This window comes from Hemicordylus capensis, chromosome 1 (assembly GCF_027244095.1).
Source record: "Hemicordylus capensis ecotype Gifberg chromosome 1, rHemCap1.1.pri, whole genome shotgun sequence".
Classification (NCBI taxonomy): Eukaryota; Metazoa; Chordata; class Lepidosauria; order Squamata; family Cordylidae; genus Hemicordylus; species Hemicordylus capensis.
This window is the reverse complement of record NC_069657.1, coordinates 311,420,926-311,443,664: the sequence shown is the minus strand read 5'-3', so window position 1 is coordinate 311,443,664 and position 22,739 is coordinate 311,420,926. Positions and strand designations below refer to the sequence as shown.

Genomic DNA, 22,739 nt, shown 5'->3' with positions numbered 1-22,739 from the left:
CCCCATTTTGGTGATCATGAGTTGCCATTGTGCGGCCCTGCGCACTCACCAGTAGTCATGTGGTAGAGCTGGTAGTCATGTGGGCAGCCGATTCAGCCGCCCAGTGCTCTGCAGGTGATTGCCTGTGGGGAGAGCTGGATAGGCCCATTCTCCCCACCAAACCCTCCCAGGCTCTACACATCGCTTGTGTGTAGAGCCTTTTGTTTTACAGTGCTTCTGTTCATACCTTCTGGGTACATTTCAGACGGTGTTGCTAGGAGATGCTGTGCAAAGCAAGAGCTTTTATATGGTGCTCCTCGGGGCTCCATTTTGTCTCCTGTGCTTTTTAATATCTACATGAAACCACTGGGAGACATCATTAGGGGATTTGGTGCAGAGTGTTATCAGTATGGTGATGACACCCAAATCTATTTCTCCATGTCAGCTGCATCAGGAAATAGCATAACTTCCCTAAATGCCTGCTTGGGGGCAGTAATGGGTTGGATGAGGGATAACAAAGTGAGGATGAATCCAAATAAGATGGAAATGCTCATTTAGAGAGCTGCAGTTCAGGAGAAGGGATAGATCTTCCAGTTCTAGATGGGGTTACAGTCCCCCAGAAGTAACAGGTACACAGTTTGGGAGTACATCTGGATCCAACCCTCTCTCTGATACCCCAGGAGTACTTTTTATCGGCTTTGGCTAATACACCAACTGTGCCCTTTCCTGGAAGAAAGTGACCTTAAAACAGTGGTGCACATGCTGGTAGCCTCCAGGTTTGACTGCAATGCACTCTGTGTGGGACTGCCTTTGTATGTCATCCGGAAACTGCAGTTGGTGTAGAATGCTGCCGCCAGGTTGGTCTTTGGAATGTACCAAAGAGACCATATTACTCCCATTCTGAAAGAACTACACTGGCTGCCAAAAGATTTCCAGGCAAAATACTAAGTGCAGGTTATTATCTATAGAGCCCCTAATGGCTTGGGCCAAAGATATTTAAGAGAACACTTTCATTATGAATCCTGACACCTATTAAGATCATCAAAAGAGGTTCATCTGAGGGTGTCAGAAGTTCGTCTAGTGGCAACTCAGAGGCGAGCTCTCTCTATAGTTGACCCAGAGCTGTGGAACACACTACCTGTTGAAATTAGAGCTGCTTAATCCCCTTTGATGTTTAGAATACTCTTGAAGACTCCTGGCAGCTGTTCAGCCAGGCTTTTAGTTGAATGTTTACTGACTCTTTGTTTTAAATGGGATTAAATGAATTCTGTATGTCTTGATTTTTGTTTAGATTTTTGGTTCTTTTTACTTGTTTATTAACTGTCTTGAGACTTTTCCAGAAGGCAGTATACATACGTATTACATACATACATACATGTATATCTTATCCATGGGAACACAATTTGGCTAGGTCCTCCATGCTCTAATTCACTATCTCTGTGGCTGATGGCAACAGAAAAATCTGTGGATTAGTGTTTCAGTAATGTTTAAGAAGAAATTGATAATGTGTGTCTCTGAGCATATGGTGAGTGCTGTTACCTACACAGCCTACCCAGGTAGTGGATTGGAGCATGGAGGGCCTAGCCAAGTTGTGTTTCCATGGTTATGTTTGTTGTTGTTGTTTTTTCATTTCTAAAACTTCTACTTGATTACTTGAAAAACCTTTGAGATAGCGTGAGGGGAAATTAATTTGGTGGAGGTGTTTTTTGAACTTCATATATAGGTCAAATATAGGCTAAATCAAATTGTAATCCATTTAAGGCAGGGCTGCTCAACTTTGCTCCCCCCACCCCTGCAGATGTTGGCCTACAACTCCAATAATCCCTGGCTATTTGCCACTGTGGCTGTGGATTATGGGAGTTGTAGTCCAAAACCAGTTTAGGGGCCAAAGTTGAGTTGGCCTGATTTAAGGCATCAATAAAAATTTCTATAGTAATAGTTTGTGAGAAAATATTTATGTAAATTTTATGCCAAAGGTTGGGAAATTTTTCTGGGAAACTTTCTGGAAACATTTCCAATTCAAAATTTTCAAAAACCCCATATCTCTGATCTTACATTATCACCTTCATTTTCACCATAAAGATCTGTTGACCTTTTCAGCAAAAAGTCATAAAATTTAACTTTTGTTTCATTTAGACCAGATCTGCACAACTTCGGGCCTTCAGCTACTGTTGAACTACAGCTCCCATCATCCCCAGCAGCAGTGGCTAATAGAAAGGGATGGTGGAAGTTGTAGTCCAACATTTGTACTCTTTCCCTTTTCTTCATTGTATAAAAAAACCTTGATAGCTTTGAAATACAAGTTACTAAAACTCAATATTCCTTCCAAAGTTTAGCTTATCTATTTTCCATTTTGCTCCATTTCCAGACTCTGGCACACATACTAATACTTCTGTCAGTTTGTTTGTGGGGTGCTGTTTTTGAACATTGTGCTCTGTTACTCTACCATAGTTGTCTACAATAGGAAAATAACACTGTACAGCTCCCACAGACTTAACATAAATAATGCAAATAAAGTGTAATTTGGGCTCTGGGCTGTGGCTGCCAAAGAGAAGATAATTTTTAAAAAAATCTTAACTATAACACTTGAATGTCCAGCAAAAATGTAGAGTTATGTACTTATTCTCTCTTGGAAATAGAAATGTCTGGCTGCTTGGCTGGCTTTCTGGACCTTTGCCAAATTTATTTGCCAATTTTTATTTTGTTGTTTTTGCTTCATGGCGTGTGTGAACTAGGGAAGGAATAATCCACTTGTGTTGTTTCTCCTTTTCTGGCACCTGAAGATGTCTTGCTCTGAGAAATGACACTGTAAGCGGGGGAAAGGAAGAAGCAAAGATTATGTTAAAGGAAATTTTCATGTTTGTGTGTCTGTTGTCTGATGAGGGGGCTGGGGAATGAAAAGGGAACACACAGCTATGGTCCAAGTGGTATGTCATGCAGACAGAATGCAAGTTTTCCCACTTCTGTTGTTGGTAAAACAATAGGTTTTTCTTTGGAGGTATATTGGGTTGAGCTTTGATTTAAGATATCCAAGTAAAATGAAGTGCAGCGCTTTATTGAAATGTAAAGTTGGCACTGATTTCTGATGATAAGGAGACTTGTCTTCTAAACAGCTTATTTAATTCTGGCTCCCAGGCCACATGAATGCTTAATGTCCAACATTTCTCTGTAGGGATTCCTTGGAAACATCAGGCACATCATTTTGTAAACACATAAATCACAGTTTTTATTGTGTAAGGGTCTCTATGATAAACAAATGCCATCTGCAGAGAGAGAGAGAGAGAGAGAGAGAGAGAGAGAGATGTTGTTCATAAACAAGACTTCTGCCTTTGTGGTGTATTCAAACTGTTGTTCACAAATATCTCATTAGGAATAACTATGACAGACTATTATTGCTGCCATTATGTTATGTTTTGTTTTGTTTAACCTCCTTTCTTTACGAACTCTCTTAATGAACTCTCTCCTAGATATCCACATCTCTAGTTAATGATGCTTCATGACTGACTTTCCCATGCCTTTCTCCTCAGAGTTCCTTTAGATCTATTTTTGCCACACCACTGAAGCATTAAACGACAGAGAGGAAAAAATACAAGTCTATATTGAGGGAAATTAGTAGCCATGGTCAGTGTACTAGAAGGTGTGTATCTGCGGGTGGGATTTTCACTTGAGAGAGTCCATACACAGCACTTATTATCAGAAGGTATCAAAAAGGGTGTGAGGACATGGCTTCTAGCAAGTTGCCAGTGCAGCTAGAGGGTGGCATCATATGTAATGTGGTGCCTACAGTCTGCTGTGAGTGGCTGCAGCCCTGGGAGTAGTTGGAAGCCCTATATCTGGTCTCAGGAACATGCATGAGTCCTACATCCAACCTCAACAACAGTATGCTGAGACTGAGCACATCATACAAATCTGCCAGTGTCAGCATATCCTGCCCTCCTTGTGGGATAGAGCCCGACATTTCTTTCAAACTTCAAATCTAAGGTTCCATCCCTCAAGTAAGACAGGCTATGCCAACACTGGCAGATTTGTATGATGTGCTCAGTCTCAGCATATTGTTGTTGAGGTTGGATGTAGCACTGCTGCATGTTCCTGGGGCTGAGGCAGCTCATAAGAATATAAGAACAGTCCTGCTGGATCAGGCCCAAGGCCCATCTAGTCCAGCTTCCTTTTTCGCACAGTGGCCCACCAGATGCCGCCGGAAGCAACAGGGAGGAGTTGAGGGCATGCCCTCTCTCCTGCTGTTTCTCCTCTGCTACTGGTACTCAAAGGCATCCTGCCTTTGAGGCTGGAGGTGGCCTATAGCCTTCCGACTAGTAGCCGTTAATAGAACTCCCCTCCATGAAGTTATCCAAACCCCTCTTAAAGCCATCCAGGTTGTTGGCTGTCACCACATCTCGTGGCAGAGAATTCCACAAGTTGATTATGCGTTGTGTGAAAAACTACTTCCGTTTGTTGGTCCTAGATTTCCTGGCAATCAATTTCATGGGATGACCCCTGGTTCTAGTGTTGTGTGTGTGAGAGAAGAATTTCTCTCTATCCACTTTCTTCACACCATGCTTGATTTTACAGACCCTATGATTAGACATGCATGATTTTATAGCTCGTGGCAACCTTAGGTATTGCCTCACCTGTGAAGCAACCCAGATTATGTTATTGGCAGGTGTAGGCTGCTGGAGGCCTCTAAATAAGCAAAAAAAGGCTGGACCAGGGACATCTGTAGTAGACTCAGTCCATTCTCTTCTTGCCATGCAATGATGTGGGCTTCCTCACCATGTCACTTGATCACTGCCCAGTGCAGCAATCTAGTAAGACACCCCACCCTCCCCATTGCACAAGCTGCCGCTGAACATATATTATATGTAGCCAGGGAACAGGCCTTAGAGAGGTGGGGGTGGGGTGGGGAGGGTTGCTGCTCAAGGCCTGTATGTCCTGAGTGAAGGGAGGAGAAAAAGAAGAGAGAGGCAGACCTCGTTATCCGTGGGTTCAATACTTGTGGTTTCATGTATCCACAGTTGGGGAACAGGCACCCGGCCTCGACATACGTGTGGGGGCGGGGGCTCGAGAAATTTGTGTATCTGTGGGTTGGCAGAGGTAGTGGTACCTTTTTATCGGTTGTGTGGCAGGGATGGCTCTGGAGGTGGTCACAGCCTTTTGGGATGGCGGCAGAGACAGAAGCAGGGACACCTTCTCCCTACCAAATGGTGTCCACTGAGGCAGCACTGGTACCTTTTTAAACTGCCACTGTGTGGCGGGGATGCCTGCAGAGGTGGCTGCAGCATTTGGAATGGTGATGGAGGCAGCAGCAGGGACTCCTTCTCCCTCCCTCCCAAATGATTACATGAGCCAGTCTGTGGCCCAGTTTGGGCCTTTCTGAGCACACACTCAGAGAGGCCCAAAATGGGCTGCAGTCTGGCCTGCATGGTCATTTGGGAGGGAAGCGGGGAGTGAGAAGGAGTCCCTGCTGCTGCCTCCATCGCCATTCTGAATGCTGCGGCCACCTCCGCAAGCATCCCCACCTCACAGTGGCAGTCCAAAAAGGCCTCTGCCTCCGCCACCATCCCCACTGCCACCTCTGGGAACCTAACTCTCCATTCCCCATTGCTCAAATGACCTGATATTCACGGATTCCGTATCAGCAGTTGTAGAGAGGAATGGAACGCCTGTGAATATCGAGGTTTTCCTGCATAAGGTCTACTATAGGTTTCCATCCCTTAAAAGAGTTGGGGTTTCAAGAACTGGGGGGGGGCTTTTGTTCTCTAGGGGGCTCATAAAGCAGAGTATGTCACTAAATATGGTTTAAAGGCACAATTCAGAATGTTAAGGTCTAATTTTTCAGTCTGATTGGCTTTAAGGCCTACCATTATTTTGCTGATAACACCTGAAGGAAATTAAAATCAAACAGAACTCTGAGGTTTATTGGAAATTTCTGGGAAGGGAATCTGTAGCTTTGGAGATAGTTGTTAAAACGTTCATTATTTTTAATTATCGTTGCTTGAGTTTAAGAAAAATAAAAAATGAAGTACAGATTTAAAGTGAACACAAATTACGTGCTTCTTGTTGTGTCCTTATTCACTGCTAAATAATCATGAGGTGGAATCACACTGTTACTATTACTGAATCCACTAATTTCATTAAATTGTGTTTTTTCAGGTGGAGGGAGGAGTGTGACTATCTTAGTTAAACGTTTTACAAAGTTTTTGCTGTTCAACATCAGGAAGTTCTACCTTGTGGTTTGGGTAAGCTCTTCACCATAGTGTCTAATCAGATTTCTCTTTTTAAAACAGCAGTAAATTCAGTAATCCAGAAACCTTTGGTTTAAGATAAGAACTAAGATGCTTTACATTTTCACTCATGCTCTAAAAAGAATGGAAATTGCAAGTTAAGGTGCCAGTCTTAACCTCCATGCCATATGAGTTGTAAAGACTGTACAGTCTGGTATATGATGGCGGCTTTAGAAAGGAGGCTGCATGCACCCACACTTTGCAGTCTTTCAGTTAGATGTTGGGCTGGGGATAAATACATCCAGATAGACATTTGCAGTTTCCCTAATCACTTTCTAGAGATGCCCCTGATGAATTTCTGCCTGATGTATCTCTGATCAAGGCATAGTATGGGTGCATGGAGCCTCATTTCTAAAGCCATCATCATATATCAGACTGTACAAAGTCTTTACAGGTTATGTGGTATGGAAGTTAAGATGGACACCTTAACTTGTAATTTCCATTCTTTTTAGAGTATGAGTGAAATTGTAACGCATCTTAACTCTCATCTTAAACCAAATTACTGAATATAATTTTAGTATGCCAGATATCACATATACTGTACAGACAAAAACAACAACATGCCTGGCTGTTCAACTCAGAATGTGATTGTCAAACAGAAGGAAATTTACACATGTGATAAAGACATGTGGTTGAATCCAACATTTTCATCAATGGAAAGGGTATTTTGTGAACACAACTATCCTTCCATTAAGAGAAGTTTATTCAATTTATGAAGCAAAAACTTTGGATCCAACCTATGGAAACTTAACACTAGGAGGAGAAAATCTACTAGACATGTGATTCGACTAGACCTTTTAATTGGCCATTATATTATAATGGAATTTGCTACTAACGTATTAGGCAACTAAGGGAAAAAATCAGCACAACTGTTCTCTGTAAGTTTGTCACACCTACCAGCATTAATTATAGCTTATCACGGAGAAATAGTGCCCTAAAAGGCAGTTATTGAATATTGCTCACAAAAATTGAACCTCTGAAAGAACTCACTTGCAAGTCATTAACTGTAATTTGTCATTTCTAAGCTTGAAAAACAAATTAAAAATTTCAGAGATGCTAACAAATTGCATCATATATAGTACTAGTGTTTTCAGGCCCGTTGTGATAACGGGCGCTAGTAGGGGAGAGTTTCCCCCCCGCCCCACTTCCTCTGGCCTTCCCCCCCGCCACACGCCCTCCCAGCTGGCCGAGACTTCCTTACCTGAAGCAGCCCACGACAGTCGGGCAATCTAAAATCCATTTTTTGTGAAGAAGAGAGGAGCTCCCGAACAGAGCTCCTCTCTGTGCTAAGCCAATGCCCAAACTGCTGCTATGGACGCAAAGGACGCCTATTGCGTCCTTTGCGTCCATAGCAGCAGTTTGGGCATTGGCTTAGCACAGAGAGGAGCTCTGTTCGGGAGCTCCTCTTTTTTTCGCAAAAAATGGATTTTAGATTGCCCGACTGTCGCGGGCTGCTTCGGGTAAGGAAGTCTCAGCCAGCTGGGAGGGCGGTTGGCGGCCATGGCGGCGGCCGCGGAGGCATTCTTCTGGGCCATTTTGGCCCTTAATCATTTGGGGGGGGAGTGGGGAAGGAGTATTTGGGCAGCTGGGAGGGCGGGAGAGTGGGCGGTGGCAGCGGCCGGGCGGACTCTGGGGGCGCCGCTGCCGGTCCGGTCCGCCCCGCCCCCGCCTCACATTCCCGGCCCGTCTCCCCGGCCGGGCAAGTGCCCCAAGGACTCGCAGCCGCCTGGCTGCGGCGGCGGCGCCAGGCCTCGGCGGCGGCTCTGCCGCCTCCTCCCCCCGCCCGGCTTCGGCGGCGCGGCTCTGCCGCCGCCTTGGCCGCACCTCGGCCAGTCTCCCCCTTCCCCGCATTCCCAGCTTCTTCGGGGCGGCCGCTTCTGGCCGCCCAAGATGGCCACCGGGTGCCGGCCGTTGTGTCTCCCTTGCCCTGTTCTGCACATGCGCTCCGCGCATGCGCAGAACAGGCCAGGGAGGCACGGACACCAAGCGTTTTATTAGAGAGGATGATGTCTTTTCCTATAACATATGGAAAAATGAATTATGTGCTTGAAATCAAAGCTTGTTTACTTAATAGATGATGAAAATTGCTATCCAAGAAGTATTTGAACAGGTTTTTTTCTTGCGCATACAATGCTCTTGAAAAGCCTTGAGTTAGGTAATTTGATTGAATGAAACTTCTGTGACATCCTATATAAATGAATTTCCTCACTCAGGTTAAAGTACAATTGTGAAGCACAGTGTTTCCTCTGCTTTCCCAGGACTTCTGATCCCAAGTGGCCTCAGAGAGGGGAGGTTTAGCCCTTCATTGTCTTGCTAGTCTACCTAGGCTATGTTAGGAGTCAAAGGGCTCTTAGCAGCTAGCATCCCTCCTCTATTAGTCAACCTTCATTATTGGCCGGCTCTTGTTTAAATAATGCACAGGTGCCACAGTCTCTAAAGGGGGCAGGGCCACAACCTGGTGGTCCTTCCGCCTCCTCAGCAGGTTGAGAGGTATTCTCCCCTATCGAGTCCAAAGTCCCACCCCATGGAGGCCAGCTTCTGCCCTGGCCAGCAGTCATGTTGGCCATCTCCCACATTGTCAGGCTGAGATGCGGGGAGGAGAGCACACCACGTTGAATGCACCCAGCTCAAGTCAAGGTTGAATTTCATCCCTCCTGTACTCCCCAATGCCCAACAATGATAAAGCCAGTTATTTCACTTATTTTATTTGTATCCCACTCTTCCTCCAAAAAGCTCAGGATTATATACATGCCCCCTCATATTATCCATGCAAGTTCCCTTGAGGTAAGTTGGCTAAGAGATGGCAGCTGATGTGATGCACAGCTCTCCACACATTCCCTTGTAATCCCCAGTACCTTGAAAATGTTGGTGTAGTTTTGTGGATTAACTACTCTGGAACCCACCACCCCATTTTTGCTGTCCAAAGAAGTATCAGCAAAAATGGGGGGTTTCAGGCCACCACTTTTCTGTCACCTAGAATCAGAACAATTTAATTCCATTATCTGTGCAACCTAAAGGGAAATTCAGACACTGAGTAAACATAGTCTGAATTGTATGCATGTATTAGAAACAAATATTATATAAGGTCTCCATAAATGTCAGTGAACACTTCCTCAAATAAAGAAAACAATTCCTTCCCTATGCATAGTTCAGGCAAACAAAGCCAAGGTAAAGTGTTTTTTAATCTTCATTTTTAATAAAAGAGTAAATATATACAGTCTACAAAGAAATGCAAATAAATTTTTTTTTAAGGAAGCCATGGAGCTCCCAGTTGCTGGCCACAAATGTTTTCTGCGTTTTCTGGCACTGAGAGGTATTTACCAAGTTTAAAATTCTTCCCAGCTTTATTTATGTATGGCGTTCATTCCTAGTGAACACCACATAGAAATAAATGTGTTTATTCAGAATGTATCTACTTTATATTCACATATTTTCCAAAGGAATGCCTAAAGGAGCTCTTATGGATAGTGGAAAGCTGCGGCAAAATGCTGCCACCTCAAAAACTCAAGAACCATCAAATATTAAATATCTGAAATTAAGTTTTCGTATTCAACAACCAACATTCTCTTCATATTTGGAATCTGATGGTTGATATTTGACAGGTTTTTTTAAAATATATTTGGCAGATATCAAGCTTTGGTAATTTGATATCTAGTTGATACATGATGGAATCTAGTACTTAGTGGTGTTTAATATGGTTTCCAGTACATTATATAATTCACGGTTTCATAATTCACATAACAAACTATCTGCCAAATCATGGAACAGTATATGGAAATAAAGATGGCCTGTAAGAAAGTGAACACCATTAACTTTTAATATTATTCCTTGTTCCCAATTAAATTGACCCACCTTTATTTCTTTTAGCCTCTGCTTCTGCTGTCCAATCTTCCCTTGGTCCCCTGCTGCCTCATTATCTTCATCCATCAGGGCTTCCCAGCTGCTTTCTCTTCCTGTCTTCCCTAATCTAGTCCTAGTCCTACTTCTCTATTTTCTCCCCTGGTTAGGGATGTGTATGAACCTTGGTCTGTGCACGAACCTTGGTCCATGCACAGGTTTGAATACAAACTGATTTGTGATTCTCTGAACTGGACTGTGCCGGTTCGGTCCAAACAGGCTTGGTTCGGTTTGATCGTGGATTGATCATTTCATGGTTGGTTCAGTCAAACCAACTGGGCCAGTCCATTTGACTGAACCAGTCGTGCAACAGTTCAGGAGGCTAATTCCCCTTTACAAGTAAAGGGGTGTGGGTTCCTGGAAATGCTAAGGGGTGGCTGAGCGGGGGCAGCGAGAGAGGTAGTAAGGTTCTTACCCAGCCAGCGTGGCTGCCAGTGCTGCCGCTCCTGCCCCCCACTCCCAGCACAACCTCAAGCATGTGCATTGCCTTTTTTAGGAAGGTGCCTGCGCAATAGTGTCCACACATGCATGGACACCATGTAAATGGCCTCTGCAGATCTGTGAAGTCCAGAACCACACTGCTGTGTGAGTGGCTTCCTAAAGAAGGCATTGTGCACACTTGGGGCCATGCCAGGGGTGTGAGCAGTGGTGCTGGCAGCTGCACCAGCCAAGTAAGAACCTTACTACCTCTCTTGCCACCCCCGGCCAGCCACCTGGGTATACCGCCTGTTCACTACCAAACTGGTTCACTCAAACCAGACTTGGTTTGGTTCAATCGCGGACCGTACTGCCCCTGGTTTGATTTGCAATGATGCCACGGAACTGGCCTGGTTCGAGGAGAACCGCCACAGCAGCAAACAGTTCATGCACACCCCTGCACTCCACGCAGCTTCCTGCTGTTGTGTTGCTCCCCCCAAAAGCCCGCACGCAGGTGTTGCTGACCATGCAAATGGCTTCTGCACATGCTTGGAGGCCATGTGCATGCCACCGCCATGCTGATATGTGCGGGCTGTTGGGGGAGCACCACAGTAACAGTGTGCTGCATAGTGTGGCGACACACAGGTAAGGACCTGCTATACTTATTTTTAAAAGGTGCCACTCACCACCACCACCACCACCATAGCACTGCCCTCAAAGTGCCAAACAACTGGTTCATGTTTGGGCCGAAGCAGCACAAACTGTTTCTAAGAATCATGAACCGGTTTGTGCACTGAGGTTCATGCACATCCCTACCCCTGGTTCCTATACAATTTGCCTCCTTCCTATATGATCTCATTGCCTTAAGTTCCTGTTTGTTTTGAGGGAAAGCAGGCTCCCAATCTCATGACACACTGTAATGATTTTAACCACCACCACCACCACCCATGGTGCTGCTGCAGCAGCAACTGGCCTTAGGCCCATGCAGATGTTTTTTACTGAGATGGTTAAATTCCATTCAGTTGCTCGGCAGCCTGCTGATTCAGCTGATATGTCAGACAGTGCCAGGAGGGAAGTGATTGGTGCATTGGTGAGCACTGAAAGCACTGAAGCCCAAACACCCAGTCAGCTTATTTGTGCCATTTGCTACTGTAATAACTAAAGCGCTTAGGCACACAAATGGATTTTTCTGAAGCAGTATGTGACAGATTAAGCAAACCTTGTTTATTCCTTTCTACTGCCTCTGAGTTTCAGATACATCCCTGGAAATCTAAAGAAGCCTCCAACTCTAGGTTCCCTCCCTCCCCCCTCTCAACCCTGTCAATAATGAGAACATTGTGTTGGCTTCTTTGGTGCCTAAACATAGAGGCAATTTGTAGACCTATGCAATATATAACCCATTCAAAAATACTAGTGAGTTTGTTGGAATGCTTTTACCATTTTGTCACCCCCATTAAGCTTTCTGTTAAATAAAAGAGTTATCTCTCGTGAACATTCAGTTTATCAGGTTATACTATATCAGATTCATCAAAATATTTTTCCCATAGGCAGCGGCAGACAACCACTCTTTCCAGCAACAGTCTGGCACCCATGAGATAAACAGAAAAATAAACCGAGTCAGGAATTGAGTCTAGAGTGCAAATAGAGGAAAGGAATTTCAAACACTGTGCTCTTCAGTAAGCAGGTTTCCTGAGGCTCTTTATATATTACTTTGACTGACCACTGCTGCTAATGTGCTGTTCATTCAGTCTCCCAACCCCCTTCCCCTTGCACGAGGGAGGGAATCCTTCCAGTGAAATTTGACCATGACATCCATTACTGAAATGGCTGATAAAAAGACTGCTAAGAAGGAAATTGCCACAAAGGAATAAATCCCACACGCCTTACTTAGCACAGTACAAAATGTACCCACGTCTGCATTTTTACAATGCTGCATTAAACAGAGGCAGAATGTCTAAATAGCATATGTGCAACAAAACGGGTTTTTTTAAGCCCTTATTTATACAAGCCAGGGAAGAGGCATCCATTCAAAGACAGAGCGTCTTTCAGGGCCTGTCTGAATCATGAGAATAAACATGATTCATTGGGGATCTTCAGAGCTCTATACAAGGTATGAAATGACTTAGTTGTAAGCTTCCCTTGGCAACTAGAACAGCAATAACTCAGCACCAATCTCTGGTTTTAATTTCTCAGAAAAGCATCCCATCCTATTGCTACTCTTAAACTCTGATCTTCCAAACAAACCTCACTTTTTCAGCATAATTTGGAACATAATCTGGATAAATGCTTTTTAAATAACCTTGAAATTTTAATTTCCCTGTTGGATGTGGCAGTTTTAAGAATTTTCTTCCAGTTTTTCCCCCCAGTTTAGGAATGTTCACTCTATTTTTCCCCAACAGTAATCCCACAGATACACATGTTCTATATAGGCTCCATAATGCAGAAAGCAAAAAGCACATTGCATCATGAAGTTAATTTAGAAAAAGAAACCCAGGTGAAGTTCAGCAATTTTAGCTGCATGTATATTCTATTTCTTTTTAAGGATTAATATTTACCAAAGATGAACACTTTATTTTATTTATTTATTTATTTATTACATTTTTATACCACCTAACCCAGATAGCGCTAGCTCATGAATAAAAACAAATTAAAACAAACTATATAAGACATTAACAATTAAAATGATTTAAACTCATTTAAAAATCACTAAAAGCCAGGCTTTAAAAGTGTTTCTTTAGGGCTCTTTTAAAGGTTGGGAAAGATCTTCAGCCTTGAATATCTATAGGGAGCACATTCCACAGCTCAGGAGTGACTACAGAGAAGAGGGACTATGTCATTTCCTGATGATGATGTCATGGAGAAATAGATTTGAATGACATCCACATACTGATAACACCTTGCTGATGATCTCACCCAGTGACTTCATGCAAAAAAATATAGAGCTGGGTCTCGAGACCTGGTTTCTAAGGGTGAGCTTGGTCCTCCAAGGATAAAAAGAGCTAACCCAGAATGCATTGTATTGACTGGAGAGTACCCATTACAGCATCAGCCATCCTCTGAATGGCCATGAAGGGGCCAGAGGCAGGCTCAGCCCTTTTGAAGCAATTACTAGGAAAGGACCATAGAGTATGCTTTGCAGAGTGGCACATTCACAGACGGCAGGCTCTAGCCACAGCGTTCTTATATAAACATGGCTGCTAGCTCCTGGGGACTGCTAGGAACAGCAAATGAACCCACATGACTGGAGCACCAAAGTAGGACAGCTGGTATTTTCATCCTACCTTGTTAAGAACAAGGTCCAAAAGTTGGACTACCCAGATTTGAGCGGGCTGGGTTGGAAGGAGTTGAGTGTGTTCTTACCTACTTCTAGATTGAATCCTACTTCATTTTTAGTTGTGTTAATACCCCTAGGATAATGTAGCTAACTTAAGAATATAATTTTTCAATGGCTTGGATCCAGATAGTACAGTTACCCCACAGCAGAAGGTGCAGCACAATAACAATCAAATGGGAAGAAAGGATCACAACTTTATAGATAACTTTCAACAAATCAGGACTGGTAACTCCAACCTATGCAGTGGCCTAACTAAAGTTTGGGGTTAGATAATAAATTCCTTCCTCAAAAACTTGTAGGTGACACACCCTGGCTTAGCGCATCAAATCAGAACCATGCTGATTCCTACTCCTCTCAGCCTACCCCATAGGGGTACAAGGAGCTTTCATGGGCTTCACCGTTCCAAATCGCTCAGCCTTTGGGGTTTGTGGAGCCACCAAAGCATGGAGGTCAATCATAACCCCTTATTTAAATCAGTCAAAGAGTGCTTACCAATCAAAGCCCCCTACACTTATTCCCATCCCACACTGCACCTGCCTCAATAGACCTTGCCGAAGGAGAACTAGCATGGCTTCTGCAAGGGCAAGTCTTGCCTCACTAACCTTTTGGAGTTCTTTGAAAGAATACTCTCACAGTATTCTGAGACAGTAACAGCCATGTGGATAAAGGTCATCCAGTTGGCATAATATTCTTGGACTTCCAAAGTCTCTTGAGCAAACTTAGCAGTCATAGGATAAGGCTCGTGTGCAGACTGGTAACTGGTTGAAGGACAAGAAATAGAGGGTAGGAATAAATGGACAGTTTTTACAATGGAAGTAAGTAAGAAGCGGGGTCCCCCAGAGATCTGTACTGGGAACAGTGCAATTTAACTTGTTCATAAATGATCTAGAAGTTGGGTAAGTAGCAAAGTGGCCAAATTTTCAGATGACATTAAACTATTTAGGGTAGTGAAATATAAAACAGATTGTAAGGAGTGCCAAAAGGATCTCTCCCAAACTAGGTGAGTGGTAAATGAAATGGCAAATGTGGTTCAATGTAAGCAAGTGTAAAGTGATGCATATTGGGGGCCACCACCACCCCCATTTCACGTTTACACTGGGTTCTGAGCTGTTGGTAATTGACAAGAAGAGAGAGATTGGGGTCATGGAGGACAGCTGGTTGAAAGTGTCAACTCAGTGTGCGGCAGCTGTGAAAAAGGCAAATTCCATGCTAGGGATCATCACAAAGGGGACTGAAAATAAAAATGTTAATATTATGTTGCTCTTTTTCAAATGGATGGTGCAGCCATATTTGGAGTACTGCGTACAATTCTGGTCACTGTATCTTATAAAGGACATTGTAGAACTGGAGAAGGTGCAGAAGAGAGCAACCAAAATGTTCAGGGGACCGGAACACCTTCCATCTGGGGCTTTTTAGTTTGGAAAACAGGCAACTATGGGGAGACATCATAGATGTGTATGAAATTATGCATGGAGTAGGGAGAATAGACATAGATAAATTTTTCTCCCTCTCTCCCAATACTAGAACCAGAGGTCATCCCATGAAACTGATGGACAGGAAATCTTGGACCAACAGAAGGAAGTAATTATTCACACAGCGCATAATTAATCTATAGTATTCTATAGTATTCCACAGGATGTGGTGATGGCCACCAGCTTGGATAACTTTCAAAGGGGCTTAGACAAATTCATGGACTTGTCCATCAATGGCTACTAGTCTGGTGGCTATAGGTCACCTCCAGCCTCAAGGGCAAGACAGTTTAAATGCCAGTTTCAGGGGAGCAACAGCAGGAGAAAAGTCATGCCCTCACCTCTTTCCTGTGGGCTTCTCAGGGACATATGGTGGGCCACTGTGTGAAACAGAATCTGGACTAGGTAGGCCTTGGGCCTGATCCAGCAGGACCATTCTTATGTCCTAAGCTAACTACCTGAAATGGGCAGGGAACTGAATGGAGTAGCCAAGGAAAAAACCCGTTAGTCAATCTGTTGGAAAGGAAAAAATTCCTACTTAGTCCCCAATAGGATGACCAGCAGAACCCATTCTGTGCCTTGGGGGCATGGTGAGTGAGCCCACCTTGTTGGAAGCAAGGAGATAGAGCGCCTCCAAGTGGCCGGCAAATCTCTCCCTCTCAATGCCCCAGCCAAAGGCCCTGTGCCTTTGCCATCTTTGAAATGGGATAAGGTAATAATGCCACCGCAGGCCGAGGCTGGGAAGTGGCCACATTCTGATCATGCAATGGGGCTTTCCCATCTTTTCTTCCCCACTGCAGCTTTTGGCAGCCCCTGAGAATCACGAGCCCTCATGATTCACTCATGAGAATCATGAGCCCTCTTCAGATGTTTGTGAGTGCCACTGTGCTCACAGTAACCATGATGGCTGGTGTTTTTGAGAGCAGCAGACTCCAACTATCTAGGCTGCTACTCACTAAAGCACTGGCCATCGCTGTCACAACACTTCCCCTTTCACAGGGCTGTAATCGTGAGCCCCCAGTTCAAAGGGGTGAGTGACCGCTCCAAGGCTTAACCCTCTCTGCTTTGAAAGCAGTGGCCATGAGCACAGATCCACTCATTCATGTCTTGAAGGGGGCTATGGAATACTCCAGAATAGTGTGCAATATGGTGTTAGAGGCTGCAGTTAGGGAAAATAAATCTTTTTTTTTTTAACAAAAAAACAAAAACAAACCCCTGACTGATACATATCTGAGGGGCTTTCTGAAGTCACAACAATATTTGCAGAATATATTTTGTCATCCATCATTAAATTTAATAAGATTCTGGGTGTAGACATCAAATGGCTGCTTTAAGCTTCCTCTTTATTCTTTCAAAAAGGTTTTCAAAATTCACCCTTTCTATAACAGCAAGGCACTTACCATGGAGAGTACTTATCATTTACAGAATAATAATATTACCAAGGTATATCTTTGGTTGCTTATTTAATTTCTTGTTTGGGGTGATAGGTCATTTCCGATTGCTAAAATCAAAGAAATGTTTTTTAGCCTACTTTCCTTAAGGAAAGTGAGCTTATTTGCCTAACCGATTTGAACCAAATTTGCTACATTCATAGGGACACATAGGGACGCCTCAGTGGCATCATTTGTGATGTCATCCACCCTAATTCAAGATGGTGGATGCATGAATGTACAGTTGTAGTGAGGACAGTTGTAGTGAGTGACACATAGGGACACCTCAAGTTTGTGATGATGACATCTACCCCAATTTAAGATGGCAGCTGTGTAAATGTTTCAGGCACCAGTGAACTGCCTAACCAATTTGAACCAAATTTGCTACAGCTGTAGGGATACATGGGGTACCTCAATGGCATAGTTTGTTATGATTTCATCCACCCTGATTCACGAAGGGGGATGCGTGAACATTTGAGGCGCAAGTCAGCTAACTTGTGGACCATCTAACTGATTTGAAGCAAATTAAACAACAGAACATTACAGAAGAGGCTCATCCAGGTATCTGTATGAGAAGAATACTAGCTGTAATTTCTCCTCCCACAGCAAAGTGGCCAGAAGCCTCATGCCAAAATTCATTCCTCATGTCCTAACTTCTTCAAAGAGCAGCACAGTGACATGACCAGAGCAAACTCAGTGGTCCAGCTGCAGTTTGCCCTAGCCCTCAAACCTGATACGAGCACTGCTTGAAGCCATTGCAGCTCTCAAGCAAGCACCATCCTTAAAGCAGCTCCTCCCTCCAAATCTCTCGAGCCCTACCTCACAGCCACTTACTTTATATCATTCAGCTACCCCAGAGAATTGTGGCAGTACACTAATTAACTCACCTCCAAATCCTGATGAGATAGAACAGAAGTAGGCAAGCTTGGCTCTAAAGCTGTTGCTGAACTACAACTCCCATCATCCCCAGCTGCAATACACTGGGCGGGAAGGCCCAATGAATCCTATGGCTGCAACCTAAAATGGCCTTCACACCCACCCGCTTTCTTGCCCCTTAATCTCATGAGAGATCAGTTTGGACAATGCTTTTCTGGCCCATGTGATTAAAATAAGGGTGCACTGACTGCACATCCAGCAGGATGTCTTTTGCAGATATCCCAATGACCTCCTGGCACATCCCTTTATAGGTGAGGTGAGACAGTTTTGAATGGCTACTTGCAGAGTTAAGGTTCTCAAGCAGAAGTATAGGACTAGTCAGACCCATATTGGTTCACCAGATCACCTGGTCTATCTGAGCTAACGAACAACAAACCCTCCAACATTTCACTGATGAAAATAAGGATGTGCCTGTGAATGTGCAGAGGGTTTGAAAAGCAACCCAGGATGCATGGTGCACAATTTTGACTACAACTAGGAATCATGTGGGGCAAATGGATCATGTGATACATTTCCAGAATAGTGGGACTCACCATGTGTAAATACAAAAGGTACGTTCATTCAGAGCCAGTGCTGAGCAGTGTTTTAACATATCTACAAGACATATTTCTATTTAAACAAAGGCAACACATGTTCCCTAAAATGTGGGCTTCAATAAGAGATCTTCTTTATCCTGAAGTAAAATCAGTCTAATTACCACCCAGATTGAGAGCTCCTTTGAGATGAGTGGGCAGGAGAATGAAATAGCAACCGCCTCGTCTTTTCCAAACAGAGAAAGTTTGAAAGGCTATGTTTGAAGGTTTATTTCAGGAATCTCGACAGCATTAAATTGACAACCACATATGCTCACTCTCACATATACTTGATGGGGTTGGTGTTTTTTTTTTAATTATTCCTCTTTTTTGCCATATACATATTCAAGAACATGGAGAGGTTTACCCAATATATTTGTTATAAGGCTGTCTTCCTAATGTTTCATTTTTTCCAGTTAGTTAAATGAATTTTTACCAAGCTAAGTGTTCAGCCAATATTGTTCTATGAGGAAAGGCTCATAATTTTTTATTTTAAAAATTAAATTGCTAAGTCTAAATATGATAGAAACATACATAATCAGAGTCACTGGAAAAGTCTTTTTTGTACAATACTAAAACATATGGGAACCCCTGCACAGCATTTTAAATAGTCCTATCAATCACATCTTTTGTGTCCACAAGGGCTCAAATATTCATATGGGGATCCCCCAGCTACTGATTCTCCACTTCCACATTTTAATTTAATGGACAAGACAGTTCCACATACATCTAATCCTCTTGCTCTTGGATCTAGACCTCACCATGGTATCTCAGGTGGAGGCTATGGCCAGGAGCACTTTCTATCAGCTTTGGCTGATTCAACAGCTGTGTCCATTCCTTGAAAAGAACGATCTCAAAACAGTGGTGCATCAGCTGGTAACCTCCAGTTACCACTGCAACGACTACTGCAATGCGCTCTACATGGGGCTGCCTTTGTACGTAGTTTGGAAACTTCAGTAAGTTCAAAATGCGGCAGCCAGATTGGTCTCTGGGGTAAATCGGAGAGACCATATTATATCTGTCTTAAAACAGCTGCACTGGCTACCGATATGTTTCCAGGTGAAATACAAAGTGCTGGTCATTACCTTTAAAGCTCTGAAAAGCTTGGGTCCGGGTTACCTTATAGAATGCCTTCTTCGGTATGATCCCCATCACTCATTGAGGTCATCTGGAGAGGTCCGTCTCCAGTTACCACTGGTACGTCTGGTGGCAACTCAGAACCGGGCCTTTTCTGTAGCTGCTCCTGGTCTATGGAATGTACTCCCAGCAGATATCCACAGTTTAGGCTCGCTGTCAGCCTTTAAGAGAGCCCTAAAAACCTATTTATTTGGCCTGACCTTCCAAGGCTTGTAAAGTGTTGTTGTTTTTAAATGTATTTCAATTGGTTTTAAACAGTTTTAAGCATTTTTGAATTGTTTTTATGTTGTTTTTAGCATTGTTTTAATTGTGGGTTTTATGTCTTTTAAAAAAGTTGTTGTACACCACCCAGAGCCTCTGGATGGGGCGGTTAAAGCATAAAAGAACTTTGTTAATTTAAAGGGCTCATTTTCTCCTTGGAACTCAAGTTTTTTTGAATTCCTAAAGTTCTTCTATGAACCCAAGCTTGCTCAAATTCACTGGTAGATCTAGTTCCATGTCCCTCTTCCTCCCATAAAGCATTTAGGTAAATTTAAAACCGATGTCATTTCCCCATAGCCAACAGCAGTAGCCAATGCTATGAGGGGAGGGAAATGCACAGCATGATGTTGTCACATTTATGAGGAGATAGGTAAAAACGAAACACACGGTAGGCATTTTCAGTGGTTGCTCCTTGTCAAGTGTCATTAGTTCTAATCTGAAAAATGAAGTCAGAGAGTAGAGGACAAGCTAGTCAAATTATTCTCACACATACTATCTGTTGTGTTCTTGTAAAAGGAAGAGGCCTTCATCCTGAAATGGAAACGGGCCTGAATCCAAGCACAGCAAAATTAACTGAACTGTAGCCATTTCTCATTTTAACAGAGTAAAAGAGGTTAGAATTTTCACAGCAATGGGGTGCAGAAAGATGGTGGGTCAAATGTGAAGTTCATTGCAGGGTGATAGAACTTACAAATTACAAAATTAGAAAGCAGCTCTCTTCCTGGCTCTTTTCTTATCTTCCCATGAACTTCAGGCTCCAATGGCACGTATTTGTTTGTAATTACTCATACACAATGTACCTGAAAATCTAAAGCTGACTAATTGCTAAGCTGTATGAGATGCATTTAATTATATGGTTTCTGTGCTTGACATTGCCAAGGAAGCAGCATGGAAGAGAATGAAATACACCACCAGCAACAAATCCTGAAGCCTGCATATCCAGAGCTAATATACAACCTTCATTTCTAATTATCCCAAATTGGAGGCAGGCTGGCAGTGGAGTTCCTAATGATCACACTCTGAGTTAATTGCTTCTTTTACTTGAAGTATTAACTGAATCCCCCTCTACTGAATTAGCCTAGAAATCTTTGTTGTACCAGGTTATCAGTTGTCACTGATCCCAGAATCATTTCCCCGGGTAGAGTTTCAAATGATAACAGGACACATCACTATCTTAAAAATATCAAAACAAAGCATCTATTTAATTTAGACCACAAATAATAACTACAGGAGAAGAATGAGTATCTTCACTCTTCACCTGGGGACACAGCACTGCAGAATTTCCATTTGGGAAAATTACCACCTTGTTGATGCACTTACATATTCCCAAATGGAGTCGAGTAAGACTTGTTCCAACATTATAGCTGGACACTTTATCTGTTTTGGAGGGACATACACACATGCACACACAGTGTGATGTTGGGTCTCTTTGAATTATCATTGCTACAATTAACAAGCAGGAAAAACTGTCAAAAAAGATTCAGCTTTCATAATGAGTAATGATATTTGAATTTATTTGTCCAAAAATATTCTCAGTTCTCAAGTTTCTATTCAAAACTGGATGGAAGAACCCTGGATCCACAGGTGTAGTCATGATGCATCGCACGCAAGGAATTTGAGTTTCTGCATCAGCTACAGTTCTTTGCAGGATAATTGATCATCAGCTTGCTGTGCTGGACAGACACAAAAATGAAACCATATTCTTTGGCCAACAATAACAGTACCCATTCAGTGCCAATTCCTTGATGAAGGTTTTGTTCTTTGTTGATTTTAATCGGTAGCTCAAGACTCATAATTGGTTGTGCTGCATGAACCTATGGTGGTATGCAGTGATAACACCATTACCTCATTTTTGTTGTTTTTGTTGGCACTATTCATCGTTATTTTAAAGAGAAAGGTGGAACATGGGGAGTCCTTACTGCAACCATATGCCAATGTGTGCCACCTTGTGCAAAAGTGCCCTGTGTCTACATGCATGTAGGTGCACAGGCTGTGCTCAACTCACCCACATTACCTTGCACAGTATGTCAGCCAGGGACAGAAAGGGAGGACAAAAGTGAGAGAGGAAACAAGAAAAGATGGAAAAAGAAGGAGTGGAGTTCCAGTGAACAAAATGGAGTTCCAGTGAAATCAATGGAGCACCTTAGGCCACATGGAAACAAATTAGGACTTTTATCAGAGCAAATGATGATAAACGGCTTGCATTGTATCTCTCTTCCTGCCCCCCTCCTGACACATGCTACTTAAAAAAAATACAGTTACATTGGGAAAGCCATGCTTTTTGTACTCTCTTCCAAACATATCTTATTCTTGTTGCTTTTCAGTATACTATTCTGTAACAATCTATCAAATACAGAGACTATTCACTCAACTGGGCAGGCAGGGGAGTGGTTCGGTGCGGGTAAGGCTGTGCAAATCTTACCTCCCCCCCGCAGATGATCACACTCATGTTGCTGGGAGTGCAGATGTGTTAACTGTGCCAAGCAGCGTACAGCTCCGGTGGCCAAGATGACTCATCCTGGCCTCTGGATATCCCACAATGCACCACATGCCAAGCATAATGCATTAGGGGATTACCGCAAGAGACAGGCACTCTAGGCACCCATCTCTCTGTATGGCCAAGCTGGAAGCAGCTCAAGCTTGGACATGATCAGGGAGCCAGGTTTGACTGTGTGCTGGCACCCTTAATCCCAACTAAAAGCTAGGTAAAAAGCTGGGCTAGGCAGCACTGCCCCGCTGGGATCAGGCCTGATCCTGGTAGCTCTCATATGCAGCCTAACCCAAGATGGGTTTCCCTAGCCTGGGTTAATCTGTGCGTGAGCACAGCCTCACTATATACAGTAAAACAACATGTAAACCTGGGGGGAAAACCCTCCATAGTCTAACTCCTCGTTTATGTATCTGATACAGAGATGAGAGATGATGAGATATGTTTAGCAATCATGGCAATAGTATAGTAGAAATAACGATTGGATGGAAATCCATTAATCCCATACGTGCTGGGCTTGTGTAGTTTATATGTGAAA

General features: G+C 43.3%; 2 long non-coding RNA genes across 3 annotated transcripts in view; one reads left to right on the top strand and one right to left on the bottom strand.

Annotated features, from left to right (window-relative positions):
* Positions 1–3,030: 3,030 nt before the first annotated feature.
* The window catches only part of LOC128339536 (uncharacterized), a 60,803-nt gene continuing 41,094 nt past the window's right edge, over positions 3,031–22,739 (bottom strand). Inside the window, exon 3 of the long non-coding RNA XR_008313080.1 lies at positions 3,031–3,242. This is a non-coding gene — a long non-coding RNA (uncharacterized LOC128339536). The remainder of the gene's footprint in view (positions 3,243–22,739) is intronic.
* On the top strand, positions 4,894–21,939 carry LOC128339535 (uncharacterized). 2 transcript variants are annotated; one of them, XR_008313075.1, is made up of 5 exons: positions 4,894–4,956; positions 6,130–6,215; positions 9,513–9,573; positions 12,122–12,250; positions 21,250–21,939. It is a non-coding gene; the product is annotated as an uncharacterized LOC128339535 (long non-coding RNA). The 2 variants fall into 2 exon arrangements; XR_008313076.1 differs by lacking the exon at positions 21,250–21,939 and adding an exon at positions 15,433–15,471.